Here is an 8,883-nt window from a genome sequence, read left to right as displayed (position 1 = left end):
TATGGGTCGGAACCGACTCGACAGCACACAACAACAACAACAACAACATGAGTAGGAACTGACTCCACGGCACATAACCACCACCACCACTATTGCACTTCTGTGAAGGAAATATTGCCAAACAAATTCAAGATCTCAAAGTAAGCAACATACATTTCAATTGTTGTTGTTAAATTGTTTGTTGTTAAATTGTTAAGTGTCATCGAGTCAATTGTGATTCATAGCAACCCCAGGAGCCAGCTGGGCAGTCCTTGAGGTTAGTAGACCATTACTGCAGCAGGGATGCACACCAAGACTCCATTATGAAATGAGCAGGTCTGGATCATGTAATAACATTACTAGTTCCCATATAGAAGAACAGCTTATGCTGAACTAAGGATAAAGAAACCAAATCTTAAAAGAAATTGGAAAAAGGAGGGTTGTAGGTTGAAATGAGGAGTCCTAGTGTCCACTGTAGGATAAGCACTGGACTGATAACTACAAGATCAGCAGTTCAAACCTACCAACCACTCCTAGGGAGCCCTATGCAGGATTGATATGAGTCGGAACCTACTGGACCACTTTTAACAACAACACTGTCTAAATAAGGGAAATGTGGTGACACAGTTGGAACCTTCCAGTCATCCCATGGGAGAAAGATGTGGCTGCCTGCTTCTATAAAAATTGACAGTCTTATAAACACTACTAGTGAGAGAAGGGTTTTTAATATATTTTTTTTCCCTCTCTGTTCAAACCCTCTTAGTCATTGTTCCCAATCATTACTGTCCAGACTAACCTTTCCACTTGTGAATCAGAAACAGATATGCTAAGGATTTAGCTCAGCATTGTTTATTTAAACCTAGAAAAAGAAGACAAACCAGGAGGAATGTCCTAGGGCCATCATCTCTCATCCCTTGAAAGAATGTAACTTTAAGACAAAGGTTTCTGGGAAAAGGCCATTAACATTGTTTGGGGTAATAACATCTCAGGATGCAAGGCCTTTTGGCTCAGTGGGACCCAAATTGTAACCCTGGATGAGGGAGCCATACAACTCTGAGAAAAGACTGTAACAATGCAGATAGATGGATACCTAGAGGGGTCTAAGGGTTCTGACTGTGTGGGGCAGGGCAATGCAGTCTTTCAGAGAAGATCTGTCAATAAAATGTATGTTGATTCTCACCCTGTCTCTGATATTGGAGGTCAGACTATCATCTGATAACACTGTCAGTTCTACTGACCAATAGGAACTCTACAGGGTTATGGAAACCTGGTGTGGCATTGTGGTTAATGTTCTGTGTTGGTTTAAACAGCAAAGCCAGTGGTTCAAACTCACCAGTCACTCCTGGGAAACCCTATACAGGGTCACTATGAATTGGAACAGAATCAATGGCACTTAACAACACAGAGTCGCTAACACTTGGATTTGACTCAACAAGAATGAATTTGGATGCCCAAATCAATGCATTTTGCTTATTTAATCTTATTCATTAGGATTAGCAGCAAAATAGTAGGCATAAAGAGATAGATCATAAATAAATAAATTATGCACATTTCAGGTTCAAAGTGTTGGAATGGGAAGAAGTATTGACTTTGGAGTCATAACCTAGAATATAATCTTTGCTTTGCCGCTTTCTTGTGAATTCTTGAGCTAACCCCAAAATTCATTTGAGCCTTACTTTCCTCATCTGGAGAATAGGAACCTATTTCAAATTATTGCCATAAAGAAACCATGGGGGGCAGGGAGGAGGTAAAATTAAGCATAGAATCTGACATACAATTCACGTTAGGTTGCTTCTTTCAAAAAATTATGCTCACTCTATTGCAAACCAACTAATTTTTCAATTGGTAGTCAAATAATATGTACATTTTATCTTTAAAACACAAAATTTAATTAATGTTAAAGTGGTACTTAATTTTTTTTTCTTAAAAAATGTCAGTTATATCAACTCATTTATTCCAAAATGGAAATGCAAATTAAATAAAGCAGATAATAACAGCTTAAATTGTTGTTGTTAAATGCCATCCAGTGGACTCTGTATAGGGTTTCCTAGGAGCAGCTGGTGAGCTTGAACCACCGACCTTAGATTCAAACAGACCTTGAAGTCCAGGACATTAACCCACAGGACCACACCAGGACTCCAAAAGGTTAAACACACAGATAAATTAAGGGATTTGCTCAAGGCCAAAAAGAAGTATATGATCAAACCAAAATAAAACTCCAGGTCTCCAGATTTTAGGCTCCACGCAAAGTGGACTTTGTGCCTTCACTCCAGGTGGCATCTGCTCCCGGGCTTTGAATTTTTAGGCTTCCTAAACATAGTTCAAAAGCTTAGCAGCAACAAACCAAAAAAAAGGAAAACTAAAGATATTCACTGTGGTCAGAGCACACACAGTATGTTGTTTGTGTCAAAAAACAAAATTAAAACTGTGTAAGCAAAGAGAACCAACAGCATACTGAGCAAAGAAATCTCAACAAAGGACATTCACCTTTGTTTCAAGGTGGGGAGGGCAATGGATTGTGCATGTGGAAAACAGCCACTGCTACTGTCATTTATTTTACAACGAGCATAGGTCCCCACATACCATCCCCATACCATCTAAACACAACAGAATATTTTTGCTACAACTAAAGACACCAGTAAGGAGCTCGGGTAGTGTAGCAGTTACAAAACGGCCTGCGAACCTCCACATCAGCAGTTCGAAACTACCAGCTGCTCCATGGGAGAAAGATGAGGCTTTCTGCTCCCATCAAGATTTACAGCCTCAGAAACCTGGTACAAGGTCACTGTGAGTGGGCAACGACTCCACAGCAGGTAACCACCACCAACAAAGACACCAGTTAAGCACCCTCGGAAACCCTGTACAGGGTCGCTATGGGTCGGAACCGACTCGACGGCACTTAACAACAACAACAACTAAGGAATAGGTGAGCAGTTTGAACTCAACAGCGGCTTCTCAGGAGACAGCTCAAGCAGTAGATTTCTTTAAAGATCTACCCTGTTCTAGTGCGTGCTGTGAGTTAATGCACTGGACTGCAAGATCGGTTTGAACCACAAGGTCAGCGGTTAAACTCACCAGCTGCTCTTTGGAAACCCTGTTCAGGGTTGCTATGGGTCAGTACTGACTCGACAACATAACCAGAGCAACGCTGAAGCAATTCTACTCTATCCTATAGCTGCTGTTGCTGCTTTGTGCCTTGGAGTAGATCCCGACTCACAGCGACCCTGTACAGGGTTTCCGTGGCTGTAAATCTTTATGGGAGCAGAAAGCCTCATCTTGCTCCCGTGGAACAGCTGCTAGTTTCGAATTGCTGACCTTCCGGTTCGCAGCCCAATTCGTAACCACTACGCTACCAGAGCAGAGGCACTATGAATCTGGTATGTTCTAGTTCAAAAATATACAAAATGGGGGATTGTAAGGGAAAAATTGCTTCTTTTCCCAAAAAAAAAAAAAAAAATTATGGAAACCATGTTGCAAAAGTCCTAGAAAAATAAATAAATAATAAAGAGGAATATCTTGAAGTGACAGGAATCAAAATGAGGATGAGAGAAAAATTAAACATAAGAAAAGCAGAGGCATTGACAACATCTGCACTGAACAAGAGCACTTACGTTATTCAGAAGTGTGGCTGGAGAAGCCAGCAGGGGTAAACTATTATTTATCTCTGGTTATTAGCCAAGTCTAAATTGTGTAACAAAAGTAACAAAAGCTTTTCCTTACATCTAATTAGGTATAGAGGCTAGAACAATGTTCCTGTGAAAGGATGTATTTAAGATGCTTTTTTGGAATTGGAATAGTAACAACATTTGTTTTATGTTATAAACAGAAGCCTTTTGGCAGTGTAATTGCTTTCATTTCAAAATTGCCAAGAATTATTTGCCTATCTATGGAATTTCAACTAATTTCCCTGCCTGTTTGTCGTATAGATGCAGATCTAAAATAAACAGGGTTGACTTTCCAGGAGAACATTGGGGCATACTGTGGTCATCCGCCCATTCTCCCCTCCCACAAATAGATGCAGATCTTCACAGGACTCTGAAGGAAGAAAAGAAGACAGAAGAGAATGTAGAGGAGAGAAGAGACACAGAAGTTCACCAAAAAAGGAAATATGCAGAAAGAGGGAAAGCCAAGAGAAAAGGGAAAAAATAGCATGACAGAAGTAGTAGAGGTAGAGTCAAAATGTTCAAAATTAAATACAGGAAAAGGGAGACTTCAGAAAGGGTCAGGAAGACAGAGGAACAGCACAGGAAGTTAAGGGAATAAAATGAAAACGAAATGGGAAAAGATTCTGAGAGGAAGATTTTATGAAATAGGGATAGTCTAATATAATTTAGAAGGAACTGCAGAAGTGTCTAAATGATAATGGTATTTGACAGTTTGGTATGTATTTATAGCTGTTTCCAGCTCTCTCTGAATACTATACAGGATTATCTTGGATTTTCTGAGGTTTATCTCCACAGGCATGTAGGATTAACAGGCTGATGAAGTAAAGAATTATTTGGCCAATCCAATACTGATGCTTGTACAGCATCCTTCACAAGTTCCCTGAGCATGGTACATGAAATGCAATAACTAGGGGAAACACTAAGAGGCAGAGTTTGTGTGACTGTTGTGTGGGTATGTATACACTTATGTATCAATAGCTAAAATTCTCCAATCTAGATTTGACATCAAATCATAGAATTACTGGTGTGGCACTGTGGGTTAATGTGGCAGACTGTGAAGCCATTTGAACTGCAAGGTCGACAGTTCAAGCTCATCAGCTGTCCCTTGGAAACCCTATACAGGGATGCTATGGGTCACAACTGACTCAATGGCACTTCATAACAACAACTACAACAACAGAGAATGACTAGGTACCAACTCAGAGAGACCCTACGCACTCCCAGTGCTGGATCAACCTCCTATGTTTGAGTCCCAGTGCTGCTACCTTTGTGCTGGTCCCTCTTGTCTTCCTCTCTTTCTCCAACTATCGACTTTACCAAACATGACATCCTTCTCCTGTATAAATTCAGTAATTATAACAATACACTACTGATGGTTAGAATGACACAGGATTGAACAGTGTCCCATCTGTTGTTCAGAAAGTCACCGTGAGTCACAGTTGACTCTGTCAATAGCCATAAACAGCTATTGAAAATTCCTCAGTAAGGGATCAACACTATACATTTTTCCTTTTCTAAGTGTTACTCTTTAGAAAGTGTATGAAAATTGGGAAAAACTCATGTCCAGGAGACTAGTTATGGCGTTCCATGCAATAGAAGATGATGATCTGGACCAAGAAAGTGGCAGTGAGAAAGAAGAAAGAGAAGGATCTGGTTTCTCAAGATATTTCTGTGAAGAATCAATGTGATTTGACTAGATATGGAGAGATCAAGGTAATGCACAGAGTTTGTCTGTATAGCTGAATAGATGGTGTTGGTTTTCACTCATCGAGAAGTGAGGATCAAAACCAGAGTTGCAAATAAAGCAGTTTCAGAAATGTCAAACTCCTAAACACCATGATGCATAACTCCTTAGTAAAAGTTTTAGTTGATGGAACTGTAAAGTCCTGGGTTTTCTAAGTCTCTCCTGTGATGGACAAACTCAATAAAGTTCAGTTAAATGAATAATAGAATTCAAGAGCAGATGTCAGTGAATAAGTAAATGAGAGTGAGTGAATGGATAAGAAAAAATTAGGTGGAAATGGAGGCAGGAAAAGATTTACCTCCTCATCAACAAGGAATGGGAGTCATGGTATGGTGCCCTAGGATAAGTACTCAAAATCAAGGTTGGTTTGAACAGCAAGGTCAGCAGCTCAAACTCACCAGCCACTGCTCAGAAACCCTATACAGGGTCACTATGAGTTGGGACCAACTCAACAGTACTCAACAAGTACAACAACAAGGGTTGTTGTTGTTAGGTGCCATCAAGTAGGTACTGACTCAAAGCAACCCTATGCACAACAAAACGAAATACTGTCCGAACCTGAGCCAACCTCACAAACACTGCTAAACCTGAGCCCATTGCAGTTGCTACTATGCCAATCCATCTCATTGGGAGTCTTCCTCTTTCTTGCTGACCCTCCATTTTACCAAACATGATGTCCTGCTCCAGGTACTGGTCCCTCCTGATAATATGTCCAAAGTATGAGAGACAAAGTCTGGCCATCCTGGCTTCCAAGGAGCACTCTGGCTGTACTTCTTCCAACACAGATCTATTTGTTCTTTTAGCAGTCCACGGTACTTTCAATATTCTCTAACAACAACATAACTCAAATGCATGAGTTCTTATCTGGTTTTTCTTATTCACTGTCCAATTTTCAAAGGCACATGAGGTTATTGAAAATACCATGGCTTGTGGCAGGTGCACCTTAGTCCTCAAACTGATCTCTCTTGAACACTTTAAAGAGGTCTTGTGCAACAGACTTGCCTAATGCAATGTATCATCTGATTTCTTGACTGCTGCTTCGATGAATGTTGATCATTGTTCTGAACAAAATGAAGTCTTTGACAACTTCAACAATCTTTTTTCCATTTATATGGATGTTACATATTGGTCCAGGGGTGAGGATATTTGTTTTCTCTACGTTAAGATGCAACCCATACTGAAGGCTGTGGTCTTTGATCTTCATCAGTAAGTATTTTAAGTCCTCCTTGTTTTCAACAAGCAAAGTTGTATCATCTGCATATCGCAGGTTGTTAATGAGTCTTCCTCCAATCCTGATGCCATGTTTTTCTTCATATAATCCAGCTTTTTTGATTATTTGTTCAGCTCTGGTAGCATAGTGGTTATGAACCAGGCTGTGAGCCACAAGGTCAGCAGTTCGAAACTACCAGCTGTTCTGCAGGAGAAAGATGAGACTTTCTGCTCCTGTAAAGATTTTCAGCCTCGGAAATCCTGTACAGCGTCACCATGAGTCGGAACCAACTCCACGGCACATAACAACAATAACATACAGATTGAATAAGTTTGGCAAAAGAATACAACCCTGGCACACACCTTTCCTAATTTTAAACCATTTGGTGTTCCCTTGTTTTGTTCAAACAATTGCCTCTTGGTACAGGTTCCTCATGAGCACAATTAAAGTGTTTTGGAATACTCGTTTTTCACAATATTGTCCACATCTTGTCAAAATCCACACAATCAGAAGCCTTTGTGTAGTTAATAAAGCACAGGTAAATATCTTTCTGGTATTCTGTGCTTTCAGCCAAGATCCATCTGACATTAGCATCCCTCATTCAACGTCCCTTTCTAGATCTGGCTTGAACCTCTGGAAGTTCTCTGTCAATGTATAATTCCAGCCATTCTTCTTTTTGTATTACCTTTTTAATACTTTACATGCATGGGATATCAATGATATTGTCCGATGATTTCCACATACCATTGGGTCACCTCTCTTTGTAATGGGCATAAATATGGGTCTCTTCCAGTAAGTATGCCAGGTAGTTGTCGTCCAAATTTCAAGCATAAATGAGTGAGTGCCTCCAGTGCCACAACAGTGTCTTGAAAGATTTTAATTTGTATTCCACCGATTCCCAAACCCTTCTTATTTGCCCAGGCTGTCAATGTACTTTAGACTTCTTCCTACAATGTCATTGGCTCTTGATCATATGCTACCTCTTGCAATGTTTCACTAGACCATTTCTTTTGGGTACAGTCTGTGTATTCCTTCCATCTTCTTTTGATGCTTTCTGCATAATTCAATATTTTGCTCATAGAAGCCTTCAATACCACATGCTGAGGCTTGAATTTTTTTTTTCTGTTCCCTCAGCTTCAGAAATGCTGATCGCGTTCTTACCTTTTGGTTTTCTAACTCCAAGTCTTTGTACATTTTATTGTAATATTTGACTTTGTCTTCTCGAGCTGACCTTTGTAATTTTCTGTTTAGCTCCTGTACTTCCTTACTTTGTCCATTTGCTTTAGAATCTCTACACTAAATAGCAAGTTTTAGAGTCTCTTCTGGTATCTATTTTGGTCTTTTCTTTATTTCTTGTCTTTTTAGTGAGCTTTTGCTTTCTTCCTGTATGATGTTCTTGATATTATCCCAAAACTTTTCTGGTCTTCGGTCTTTAGTGTCTAATACATCAAATCTGTTCTTCAGATGATCTCTAAATTCAGGTAGGATATATTCAAGGTCATATTTTGACTCTTGTCGACTTGCTTTAATTGTCTTCGGTTTTAGCCTAAATTTGAGTATGAGCAATTCATGATGTGTTTCACAGTCTGCCAAAGGCCTTGTTGTGGATGATGATATGAAGCTTTTCCACCAACTTTTTCCACAGATGTAGTCAATTTGATTTCTATGTATTCCATCTGGCGAGGTCCCTGTGTATAGTAATCTGTTATGTTGTATAAAAAGGAATTTGCCATGAAGAAGCCAATAGTTTTGCAAAATTCTATCATACGATCTCTACTACCATTTCTGTAGCAATTCTAAAGCAAATGGACGAAGTAAGGAAGTACAGGAGCTAAACAGAAAATTACAAAGGTCAGCTCGAGAAGACAAAGTCAAATATTATAATAAAATGTACAAAGACCTGGAGTTAGACAACTAAAAGGTAAGAACGCAATCATATTTTCCAACTACTGATCCTTCCTGTTTGTTTCCAACCTTTGCATTCCAATTACCAGCAATGATCAATACATCTTCATTGCATGTTTGATTAATGTCAGACTGAAGATGTTGGTAGAAATCTTCAATTTCATCATCACTGGCTTTAGTGATTGGTGCATAAATTTGAATAATAGTGGTATTAAATGTTCTTCCTTGCATGCATGTGGATATTACCCTATCACATACAGCAATGTACTACAAGACAGATCTTGATATGTTCATTTTGATTATGAATGTGGTGCCATTCCTCTTCAATTTGTCATTCCCTACATAGTAAGTAAAAGGAGCTCTGGTAGTGTAGTGGTTAC

Source organism: Chrysochloris asiatica, unplaced genomic scaffold, assembly GCF_000296735.1.
Source record: "Chrysochloris asiatica unplaced genomic scaffold, ChrAsi1.0 scaffold00065, whole genome shotgun sequence".
NCBI lineage: Eukaryota > Metazoa > Chordata > Mammalia > Afrosoricida > Chrysochloridae > Chrysochloris > Chrysochloris asiatica.
The sequence above is the reverse complement of the archived record's forward strand: the minus strand, read 5'-3'. Positions refer to the sequence as shown.